Below are 12,688 nucleotides of genomic sequence, written 5' to 3' on the forward strand. Positions count from 1 at the left end.
TTCATTTGAATGTTAAAAGGGCAGGACCTGCATTTGAATTGTGTGATTGACACATGCCTGGGACATAGCAAATCAGATTCTGGGAATGATGCACATTAATGCTAAGTTTCGAAATGTGTTTCGTTCATGGGTCTCCTTATATTTCCACAGAAGCAGGTTTCTTTAAATTATATCCAACTGCATTCTCAGAGTAAACCCCTTGAATTATTTGGGCCTAGGTTAGTCCTCTTCATTCATTTCAGTGAGTCTGCTCTGAGGAGAACTAACATTGGATGCAACCCACATATTTACATCCCTATTATTAGTTTATTAGGACACTGTATCAGGAGTAGACTGTTCCAAAAACATTGTTTGACCCTCCTAATATTCATAGTTGGCTAAATATGGTACCTTGCATGCTGTGTTGTAAAGGCCTGTGAGATGGGAGGAGCAGAAGCAGCTCTTACCCAGTTCTTATATGTTAAGAACGCTGGAAGAAAAAGATGTCGCGCCCAATGTTTTTTGAGACATGGCTAGGCAATAAATTGAGAAGTTTGTTTAGTATTAAGAACAAGGGCAGTTAGGTGCTGTTCACTGGCAGAGTCAACAGATGATTCCTGCCACAGGCCAATGTTATATTCTAGGCTGGCACTCAGAGCAGCACGTAGCAGCTGGATCTAGCCACTCTTTAAATGTCCCACAATGCCCTGGGCCTAGCATTGCTCTGGGGCATTGTGGGAAATTAATGTGATTGCTAGAGTTAGCTGTCCAGCCCTGCTTTGCCATTGCAGCCAGGGCTCACTGACAGATGACTCACCAAAACACACTTTGCCCAAGGCCCCCTCAAATCTGCCCTGTAAGTGGAAACGTATGTTCAAAGTGTTGCATGGTCAATTTGGCAGTGCCTGTTTTCACAAGGCTGTTTTTGGCTGCCTACAGTGCCCCCACCTCCACCTTTGATCTCAATTTTCACATGAAAGGACATGCCACCTGGGCAGAGAAAGAAAGGAAACTGCATAACAAACCCACACCTGTTTGCATACTGCAGCCATTTGCCAACACAGAGCGACACGCCTGCCCCTCAGCTGCAGATCTTAATCGGGATCGTGATTTCCCTGTTGGCACTGGAGGCTGAAGATGCCTAATCTGCTTTCCACATAGATGCTCCCTAGCCCTCGGAATATTTCTCATGGCATTTTTCCTCCCCAGGCGTCCTGGCTGCAATCCCAACAGATATTCTACCTTCCATATCCTCCCTGCGGTTTCACTTGGCAGCTGCTCCAAGCTTCAGTTCTTGCCATACGTTGCCGCATATACTTGTCTTCCAAGAAGCAACTGTCCCACTCTCATGCCAATGTGCAGGTGGTGTGAGAGCGTTTCTTCACCTGCAAAATGTAGAAGCTGGGAGGCAGTTTGGAATGTGCTTTTGGATGCAGCGGGTGGAGAACGTCTGCGTACCAACCTCACCATGATCTGCTCTCTTTGCCTCTGGGGAACACAGAAAGCAGTCGTATACCAGGTCAGATACTCTTTTACCATCTAGTCCAGTGTTCAGGTGTAGCCAATATGGTGCTCTCCAGGGGTATTGGATTTCAACTCCTGCCAGTCCCATCCAGAATGGCCTATGGCAGGCATGCCCAAAGTCCATTTCGGGGGCCTAATCCGGCCCGCTGGTTGGTTTAATCTGGCCCCTGTGGCAGTTTATTTCCTGGGGTAAAATTCTAAAAAAAACCCAACAATTTCAATCCTCAAAGAAGCTCAACTACTCCACCCCTAAAAAAACTTTAAAAAATCCGAACAACTTTGGGGTAAAATCAGAAAAAGCTCAACAACTTCAATCTTAAAAAAAAGGTCAACAACTTTGGTTGGTCCCCACAGCCCTTCACTTCATCAAATCTGGCCCTCTTTGAAAAAAGTTTGGACACCACTGGCCTATGGTCAGGGAAGATGGGAATCATATTTCAACAAAATCCCCACGGTACCACATTGGCTACCCTGATCTACGCTGTACGGCACTGGCTCTCCAGGGTTTCTGGCAGGTATCCCAAGTAAGGAAAAAAAATAGTACTTAATTATTGTTGACAGTATTCAATACCAATATGGGGGCCAGGGGAGAGCAAAAGGGATTATACGAGAGGTAAACATTTCCAAAATATTTTTGCTGTATTGTGTACATTCCACTTTTCCTCCAAGGAGCTCAAGGTGGTACATGTGGTTCTCCCCTCTCCACTTTATCTTCATAACAACCAGTGATATTCTTCTAGAAAAAAAAAGGTGCCAGAACTCGCCGTGAATGCCTCCCCTGTTCTCTTATAATGGCAACGGTGTCCACCTGAAAGGTGCCGGAACTGAGTTCTGGCAAGTTCTGACTGGAAAAAAAAAACCTGTGAGATAATTCAGTTGACAGTGACTGGCTCAGTGTTACCCAAAGAGCTTCATGAATGAAAGGGGATTTGTACACCAGTCTCTTAAATCCTAATCTGACACACTAACCACGACACCATATTGACTATGAATACATCCATAAATGCTCGGGAAGGGAGAACACAACCCCTTTTCCCCATGGCCTGCCCTGACCCATTTGTCTTTTTTATATTTGTGTTATTAGTCACTGGAAGTTTGTTCACTAAAAAGATGAAGCTGGCAATAATAATGATTATATAAAATCCTGCTTAGATATCAAACAAGTATATACAAATATCTTTGTTATGCCATATGTAGGTCAACACAAAGTCTACTCGGTCAAAAGGTCTCCACATATGGAATTCAGCCAGCAAGGGTTATGCACATGCGTAATCTGCCACTGAAGATAACTTAAATCAAAATTGTAATGATGGTTCCTGATGTCATGGAGCAGTTTTTGTCTATTGTTGGATGCCCCTGGACCTGTTGGTTGCCGAGGTTGTTTTGGTCTACATTTGAGGACTTGACCTTTTAAAAAAATGCACTGATTTAGGTAACACTTTCACTGTTCATGGAAAGAATAATAAAAGGGGAGAATAAAAGACAAGAGTAGAAGGACGTCAACCACTACCCAACGACCTTCAATAAAGTATTGTTCCTATGCTGCATACCTTGTATTTTTCAAAGCTGATTTTCCCTTGGTTTCTGGGTCTGCTAACCCTAACAATCCTGGTATTTATGTTGGGATAGCCTAAATCAGGCATAGGCAAAGGCCCTCCAGATGTTTGGGACTACAACTCTTATCATCCCTGACTACTGGTCCTGTTACTAGGGATGGGAGTTTTAGTCCCAAAACATCTGGAGGGCTGAGTTTGCCTATGTCTGGACTAAAACAAATGACTAGAATGCCCACTTGAAACAACGGCAGCTCTTTCTTATGGGAGCTTAAGATGCTGCCTTGCACTGAGCAGAAGACAGTGGTCTATCTAGCTCACAGTCATGCTCACCCACAGTAATTATTCAGAATTGCAGACAGGATTATTTCCCTAAAGTTACCTGGCTGGAGACTGAAGCTTGGGGGGGGGGGTTCTGCACACAAACCAAGCGCTCTCTTTTCGCGGAGCGGTCATATAAAAAAGATCATTTGGAGAGCTCATTATTTCCTAAGGGCCTTCGGATAGCTCCCATTGTTTCCAGTGGCAATGGGCATTCTTGTCATTCATTTCCAAAGTATAAATTGGATTTGTTTTCTCCTCACGGGTAGCAACCACTGCTGCTTTTCTGGCTTCATCGTGTATATTCCAAATAGCTGTACTTTATCTCTAATTCTGAAATGTAAAGGACTTTAATAGATAAGAGAGAGCACTTTAACTTGTAACAATGGTTATTGTTTTTGTTGTTGTTGTTTTAATTATTCCTTCCCCCCTCCCCATGCTTTTACCGGTAGCTGTTCTTGTTTATCTGTAAGCCGCCTTGAGTTCCTGTAAGGGAAAACAGCGAAGAATAAATAGATTTTATTAACAAAATTCCTAAAACATTGACACACCTTCACAAAAATTAACTGAAGAGTGTGCATTCCCAGTGCATGGACTCTGAAGCACTTCCGTGCCTTCCTACACTTTCCAACCACCATCAGCAGCTGCAGTATTTATTAAAAACTTTCCACAGAAACACGGGTTTTGTTTTTTTTTGTAATAAAAAATAAAACAATAACTTTTTTTAAAAAAAAACTAAAAAACCCGGATCGGTCTTAATGCACACAGACAGACACAGAGAGAGACACGAAAGATAAACTACTGTACATGGAAATGGCGGGATATTATGTTTGCTATTGGCATATATATATTTCAGTGAAACTAGCATAATTTTGTAGCTGGCCCTGGGCACGCATGCGCGGACAACTCCCTCCTTCCCTCCCGCACCGTTTTGTTTTGTTGGCCCTCGGCCCCGCCCCTTCCTCCCGTCTCACCTGAGGCGGTGAGAGCAGAGCGCGCGAGCGCGGAGTCGTTGGTTCCTACCACGCACGCGCCGCCGTCCAAGCCAGCGGGGTGGGTGGAAGAAAAGGAACGGAACGGCCGCGCTTCAGAAAGTGGCGCACGCGCCGGGTCTCGCGCCTATTGCGCGCGCAGGTTACGAGCTGGGCGAGGGGCGGGGCGGCGAACGGAGAAAAGGGGGGTGGGGAGGGAAGCCGCCGCGCGTTCTCGCGCGAAGTCCTCCTCAGACGACGACAACGACGACGCAAGCGCATTCGCTGTCTTCCTTTAGGACGAGCCAGCCAGTCAAGCCAGCCTGCGACGCTTAAGGAAAAGCGAAGAGAGAGAGAGAGGGAGAGCGCGCGCGGGGCGGAGGAGGAGGGGGGGAGGGTGTTGCGAGTGGAGCGGGCGGTGCAATCGCGAGGCTGAGTGTCTGACTGACTTTGGTTGGCTACGGCGGCGGCCACGTAGCGCTGCGGCGGCGGCGGCGGCCGCCGAGGGGGGGGGGCGAACGACAGGGAGAGCGTCGGTGGGAGCAGCCGCTGGAGCGGTGGGGCCTAGGCCTGGTCCTGAGGCGGCGGCGGCGGCGGTCGAGGAGGGGGCTCGAGCCCAGGGGGAGGGCAGGAAGGAAAGAGGGCCCTGGCCGCCCCTACCTTCCCCCCTCCCCTGCCTAGGCATGGACCGCGGCGGCGGCGGAGGAGGAGGCGGAGCGGCGACGGAGGAGCAGCGCCGGTGGCAGCCCAGGAGAGTCCCGGCCTGGGTGAGTCCGTGCAGGGAAAGAGGCCCTCCGGCTGGGGAAAGGGCAGGCCGAGCTCCTCCTGCTCAGCTCCACAGCATCTCTCTTCTTCTTTGCTTAGTTATTGCTAACGTGCCTCCCGCTTAGAAGTGCCAACGAGGCCAGGCTGTGGAGCGTCAGGGAGGGGCGAGCGTGCACCTGAGCATGTGCAGAGTTCTCTTGCTTGGGATCTGAACGCTTGAGGTAGTGACAGTGGGTGTGTGGGTGTCCTGGGTCGGAGGGTTTGGCTTTGAGGCTGCGGGAGCGTTTCTTCCTTGAAACTGGCAACCTTTTTTGACCACGGAGGAGAAAGGGAAGATATTTCGTGGGCCGAGTTTGGTGGGGGTAGGGTGGGGTGGGGAGCTCAGTTGGTCGAAAGGTTGAAAGTTGAAGGCTGTGTGGGTTTTGGAAAGCTGAGGTGGAAGGTGCTTCTTCAGCAGAGAAGTTGGCATAGAGGGAACATTTAGTTTGGCATCACTTTAAAGGTTTTGGCGTGGTTGGAGGAGGAAGTTGTGCCGCCTACTGAGACAACTCTGATGTTGGGAATATCTCCCGTTTAATGTGGATCTTGGGAATTGGGGGAAGGGAAGCAGCGTTAGAGACTCCTTGAACCCTCGAATGTTCTTTTACATTGGGTCCGCAAAATAGTAGAATAGGTAAAAAAAAGTTAGTTCCACCACTGAAGTAGAAATGTTATCATTTCCCAACACATAGTGTTCCTTCTTTTCCAAACCACTGCTATTTGAAGTTTGATATTTGATATTACAGTATTGAAATCAGGGCTGTAAAAATCCCAGATTTCGGATGACCAAACTCCTCATCTGCAAATAAGCTACAGGTGTCTAATGTTTGTAAATAGACTTAACTTCAACCTGTGCATGGCAAATCAATGTGTTATGTCACACTATTTTCATAAAAGCTTACCTTGGAGTATATCTTTGGATGGTGTACCTGTATGCAACCTGAATCTAACTCCTAGAAAGTCTGAAAATTAAATGGTTAAGTCCTATTTAAAATCTCATTTTGTAGAAAAAGGAAGTTACACATTTGTTTCAAACATCATTGTTTAAATACTCCTTACTCTTAAAATGCTCCTCTGATGATAGATTGGAGAATTGTTAGGCTGATATACAACAGACTTTTGAAGAGTGTTACTATTGCTCTTTCTCACAAGGATACCAATGGGAGAACTCAGGTGATTTGTGGTGGAGAGCACGGTGATAGTTCCTGAAGTAAAGCAGAAGAGACAAATGGGATAGTTTCGTTCAGGTGAAATAGGATTCATAAGAAAATAGATGCAAATCTACTCTCCACATTGTGTCTGATGTGAGAATTAGGTATGTTCATGTAAGCCAGTCTCTGGGTGTCAGTGGTTGCTGAACTGTGTGTATGTGGTGGAGTTATTCTGTACTCCAGATAAAAGTTTGTGCAACTAGGAAAACAATTGGAGCTATTTGCATGATAGATGGGGTTTACAGCTTTGGGGATGTTGAAGATGGAGAAGGGATCTACTCAAATTTTCTCAGTGATGCAGTTAAATGTATGCCCTATTTTTGCACCAATTGAAATTAGGAAGAGATGTGATCAAAATCTGAACCCCCTCTTCTTGTGCCCCTGTTTGTGGAATGCTCGCCTGGCGTCTTTATTACATATCTTTAGGCGCCAGGCAAAAGCATTTCTTTATAATCAGGTCTTTGGCTGATTGAACATTCTATGTAGCCTTTTAAATTGGTTTGTGTTAGTTTTTGTTCTGTTCTGTTCTGTATTTTGTTATCATTTTGTATTTGTATGTTGTGAACCAACCTGTGATCTTCAGATGAAGGGAAGTATACAAATAATGGTGATGGTGATGATGTTGCTCCTAAACAAGTTGTGGGCCATGTCATAGAGCTGAATCATAGAATTGTAGTGTTGGAAAGTACCCTGAGGATCATCCAGTACAGGGGTGGCCAACTCCCAAGAGACCGTGATGTACTCACAAAGTTAAAAACTGGCAATGATCTACCCCCCTTTAGGGAGGGGGAAAGCAACGTTTTTTGGGGGGTGCAGGGCAAAGATGTTGAACTTTTTTTAGGGGAGCCAAACTTGTTGAGCTGCTTTGGGGGGGAGCCAGTGATCTACCACAGACGTCCAGTGATCTACCGGTAGCTCACGATATACCTGTTGGACATGCCTGCTCTAGTACAACTCCCTGCAATGCAGGAATATGCAGCTGCCTCATGTGGGGATCGAACCTGCAACCTTGTCATTTTCAGCACCACAGTACTCAGGCTAGATATATATTGGGATGCCTTAGCATCAAGTTTGTTTTGCTAGGTGTAACTGGCTAATTGTAGCAGCTGGCAACAAGGGTTAATGAGGGAAAGAGGAGTGTAAAAAGTTTTGTATGTGCATACAGGGTTGCATGACAACCCAGAGACCAACTCACGTGGGCATGCCCTTACTGCCCTTTACCCCCTACTCTTTATGCAGTATATGGTCACCTAGCAGATAGAATCTATTATGCTATCCCAGTTCAGATCCTTTAGTTAAATATCCATTTTGCAGCACTTTAAATGTATGGGAAAAAATCAGTACAACTTAACAGGAAGGTGCAGGGATCACTGGATCTTGACTGTTTTCACACATGAATACCGCATGCTGTAGAATTCTATCAGTTATATTTTATCTACACAATCAGAATGAATTTCAGAAACAAAATGCTTTTTCTGTGCAGCCTGAGTAGAAGCAGTGAACAATGTTATAGTTAATAGTTGCCGCTTGTATTCACTTACCCCTGCCCACTCCCGTGCTCACAGCTGTGAAGAATATTCTTCTGTTATGAATGGTTTGTGTCACCATTAAGGAAAAGAGGTAGGAGGAGTCCAGCATATATGTAGACTGTCCCTGGATCAAGGGACTTTTCTTCTTTAAGTTCTCAAAGCTTTTAACCTTGCTCAAGGTTGTCATCTGAACTAGCCAGATGCTTAACTGAGAATCAATCACAGTCAGTCCATCCTTTGAAAATTAAGACTTTAGAGCTGTCTTGCCCCCAAACAGCAACTAGACATTCAGTTTTGGTGGTTGTAACCTTGGTTTAAGGAGTCATTTGGCACCTAGCTTATATATGAGAGTTTCTAACACTGGTAGGTAATGCACTGCCTTGGGAGAAATGGAAGTAAAATAAAAGTCTTTGGGGTAGCAGCTGTTTTCTATGTCATGGATGTATTGGGGGGGGGAAGAGCAATGATAGGGGGATAATCCAGAATTAGCAGAAAATTATGCCAGCATCTGGATGTTGGCACTAGATATTTCAGGTGCTGCACCTGTGGTAAGTGCTAATTTCCTAGCATACTGGCCCAGGGAATAATTGTACTGACTGCATGGTAGCTGCTTCAGTTTGAGCAATGAGAGGGGAAGAAAGGCTGCACTTGCTGGTACCTTATGATCTAAAATAATCCTACAAAAGTTTGAGTGTACATTGGCTCTTTGAGGGTGACTTGTATTTACTGAAATGCCTTCTGTAAAGGCGTGCAGGGTTTAAAAATAACAATAGCCTAATTTGCCTATTTGTAATTTTGTATTGTATTTGTATTGTAAATTTGTATTGCAATAGAATTCTCTATTTTAGCCTTTTTTATTTAACAAAAAACCACTTTGAGGAAACAAAACTAAATCTTTGAAACAGCCATGCTTGCCTAATATTGCATTTGCAGTTGGCATCCATTCACTGATACGAATCAACTTATGAAATGGAAACTTTTCCACCCAAAAATAAAGTGCTAGGAAGATTTCCTCTCCACGTCACTGCTACTTTAGCAGAAGCATTCATGAGCTGGGGTAAAATAGGATTGTACTTGGTAGATGTAGCTACAGTACTTCAATCAGGACAGGTAGGGATGGGGTAAAAAACTGTTTTTCCCCAGTGTTTCTTCTAGACCTGGAATATGGTGGGATTTCTTGATGGTGCAAGTGCTGGGAGGCTGTATATATGCTTGTGTTATTAGGCATGCTGATAACACTTAGACACTCCTGGGGTAACCAATAGTACAGTGTTCATGCCTGGGATTGTTTTCAACAGGACGGTGTTAAACTTTAAGTCCTGGGGAAGTTTTGGGAGTGTCCATATTCAGACTGTGGTGATTATGCTTTGAGATAATGTTTTCCTTTAATCCTGTTGTAGTGTTGTATTTGCACTTCATTTTAGTTTCTTGCATAAAACAATGGTTTAAAATGATATACAGGGGATGGTTCTGTGTATTAAATTTCCATGATATGCTGAGTGTCGTTCCTCTCCTCCCTCCCTAGGGTGTCCTTAATTGTTCCAGGACTGGCTGTGGTGTATATTTGATTCTTGCAAGAATTGAATAGCAGCTTGTGTTGATTTGTGACTGGCCTGTCATTTGACTTGTCCTTTGCATTCACTCTGGCAATACTATTTACAGCCAACACTATGCTATCGTTTGTTGACTTCTGTGCAAAATTAATGTGCACTACACTACGATGAGTTCATCTTGATAGCATGCGACGGAATTGTAGAAGTCAAAGTAGCTTATAAAAGCAGTGGTTACGCTGCAGCATGCAGTTATGTGCATGCAGATTTCATTGACTTTAACTGTGCGTTGTTTTGCACCTCATGTCTCTAACCTAGAAAAACATGGGAGCAGCAGAAGGCACAGTATAGTTACTATTCTTATTTATTTATTAAGAATATTTATATCCCACCTTTCCAACTGAATACTCCTCAAGGTGCCTAACAATCAAAATAAAAATGATAATGATAGCTACAATTCTATGATTCTATGTTGCTGTTGAGTGAATCAGTCCCTTGTCTTCTCTTCTGCAACAGACCCAAGGTTTACATGATTAGTAAAAGAGGCAAGGGTCTTGTGAACTGGCTCAAAAGCATGCTACGGTAGCACCTCGAGGAATCTCTTTCTCTATTCCATTAGTCCTTCCTTTCATATTTACAGGTGCCAGTTAAGACGGTCCTTTTTAACTTACACAAAACAGGCAGGGTGATAATGATACTTCACAAACTTTTTAAAATTCCAGCTGTCATTGGGCTGAAGCTTATCAATTATTTTACTGTGCAATCACTTCTAGATGTTTTATGGAAAGTGATTCATAAACAGAATCAAAATGTAGTTTAAATGCAGCTGACATAAATACTATAAATTATTGGTACCGTAGTGTATATTTTTTAGTTTGGAGATTAAACAAATAGGGACTGGCAAGAACTTTTCTTGCCTTTGCATCATCTCCCACCCCCTTTTCCGCTATTTTTAGTGTGCTCAACAACTGCAATCCTAAAAAACGCTCAACAACTTTGGGGGGTAAAATTGTAGAAAAAAAGCTCAACAACCTCACTTCATCAAATCTGGCCCTCTTTGAAAAAAGTTTGGGCACTCCTGTCCTATGCGATCCACACATTCATAAGCTTATATCAGGATGGATTAAAAATACATTTTTGTAAATAATAATAATAATAATAATAATAATAATAAAATCAATGGTAGTTTTGTAACAATCAAATAGTGGCAAATTAAAATGAAATTGAACTTTTTACAAGCAAATGCTTAAGTCTATAGTTTACTGTATTTTCCGGCGTACAAGACCTCCCACTTTTCCACCTAAAATATGGAGTTTGGGATATACTCTCCATTTCTGGGGCGCCAGAAATCGCTTCTGCTCTGACATGTGCAGAGGCGATTTCCAGCTTCTGGGCTGGAAATTGCTTCTGCACGTGCACAGATACCATTTTTGGCACCACTTGGCGAGTCCCCATGCCGTGCTGCACCAGTTTAGCGCGGCGCAGCATGGGGACTTGCTGAGCGGGCAGCTCGGTGACCGGGCGGCTCGTGGCCCAGTTATACCCAGCGTATAAGATGACCCCCGACTTTTGAGAAGATTTTCCTGGGTTAAAAAGTCATCTTATACACTGGAACATACTGTATATTTTCTTAATTTAATCATGACTGTTAACAGATTAAATGAAACCAGTTTTCTGTGCATAAAAAGAGATCTCATTTCTGAGGTCGATCATTATATATAGCACCCTAAATAATATGTTACCTGTTATTGTTATATTTGTGTTGGGTCTAAGTTATTGCTAAGCATTAGGGTTCATGAGGTGCCATGGTATAAGCTACCTGGTTCACCTTCAAAGCCCATATGGGCAGTCTGGTACTCCTGTAGTATTTCAATGGTTGTAATCCTTGTATGACCACACTTAAAAGACACTGAATAGTTTGGGTGCCCAGTCTTCATGAGGATATTGTAGAGCTGGAAAGGGTTCAAGAAAGGGAAATCGAAATTATCAATGGACTGGAACACCTTCTCGATGAAGGAAGGATACAACTTTAGAGGCCTTTTAGTGCAGAGGCAGGGCATGAAAAGAGGTTTATAAAATTTTGTGTGATCTGAAGAAAATTTTGTAACTGTCTCATTACCAGAACTTGGATGGTATTCAAGGAAATTAATTGATAAAGTTTGCTGCTACTAGATGTGTAGTTTAGGTAACTTTTAGAGGAGATCATGAAGGATAAGTTTATTAGTGACAGCTTTATGGAATTTCTTAAGTTTAGGATACTTTACTACAGAGCTTTCCAAACTTTTCAAGTTGGTGACACACTTTTTAGACATGCATCATTTCGCGACACAGTAATTCAGTTTTACTAGCAAACCAGAGGTTAAACTAGCCACTTTCCAGCCCTGGAAGGCGTGCAGGGAGCTTTCGCGCAACACACCTACACACTGCAGCCGACACATTAACATGTCGTGACACACAGTTTGGAAAGCTCTGCTTTACTAGATGGTTTGTTTGTATGATCATGTAAAGGCTCTTACATACGATCAGAGTTTCTCATTGTGTAAGGTTCTGTTGAATTTTAGACTGTCTGTTAGCTGGTATAGTATCAGTTGTTGGTATCCATGCTTGTTTGGAAAATCCGTGCATTTGAAAATGAAAAATATGCTCTTGATGATTTAAACAACCCATCATTTGGCATGCACTCGGGGCACATTCACCTTTCTTTTCAACCCCTATCAGACTTCCAGTTTTGCCTGGCATCTCCACCCTGTTCTGCTACTGCCCACTTTACATGTATGGTTATGACCCTATTCTTTTCCAGGTGTTCCTTTGTATCCATTCTCTCACTGCATTTGTGTGCATGCAGCCATTCGTGTTACACTTAGATGGGGCAGAAGAATCGATTCATTTCTCAGTTGGGGTGAAAACAAATAATCATCCTAGCAGCTGTCAGTAAGTGTTGAACTAATTGTTGAAGTGCTGACACTTATTTTTGAAACACACGCAACTTACGGTATTTTCAACACAAAAAATAATTTCCCCTCTTCCCAATTTACAAATAGACTGTAAGTAGAAATTTATGGTTCCTTTGCAAAAATCACCTGAAAAAATTATAACTTTGAAATTGCTTGATTTAGTTGATATTGTGAGATTGCTGGTATTGTGTTACACATTTTTTATCAAGCAATGCATTTTTAGAAATGGGAGAAAAATCAATAGAATATTATATGACATTAGGAAAAAGCTGAACTCAGAAGCCTGTTCAAA

General features: G+C 43.3%; 1 protein-coding gene and 1 long non-coding RNA gene across 2 annotated transcripts in view; one reads left to right on the forward strand and one right to left on the reverse strand.

Moving 5' to 3' along the window:
* Positions 1–992: 992 nt before the first annotated feature.
* LOC118095840 (uncharacterized) lies at positions 993–4,611 on the reverse strand. Its single transcript, XR_009558451.2, has 3 exons — positions 4,352–4,611; positions 3,824–3,863; positions 993–1,467 (listed from the first exon to the last, which is right to left on the reverse strand). It is a non-coding gene; the product is annotated as an uncharacterized LOC118095840 (long non-coding RNA).
* A 40-nt stretch (positions 4,612–4,651) lies between these two features.
* Positions 4,652–12,688, forward strand: part of ZNF652 (zinc finger protein 652) — a 34,500-nt gene continuing 26,463 nt past the window's right edge. Inside the window, exon 1 of the mRNA XM_035137117.3 lies at positions 4,652–5,115. The gene's annotated coding sequence lies outside the window, so the exon portion shown is untranslated. The remainder of the gene's footprint in view (positions 5,116–12,688) is intronic.

The sequence above is a fragment of the Zootoca vivipara genome, chromosome 12 (genome assembly GCF_965207765.1).
Source record: "Zootoca vivipara chromosome 12, rZooViv2.hap1.1, whole genome shotgun sequence".
Classification (NCBI taxonomy): domain Eukaryota; kingdom Metazoa; phylum Chordata; class Lepidosauria; order Squamata; family Lacertidae; genus Zootoca; species Zootoca vivipara.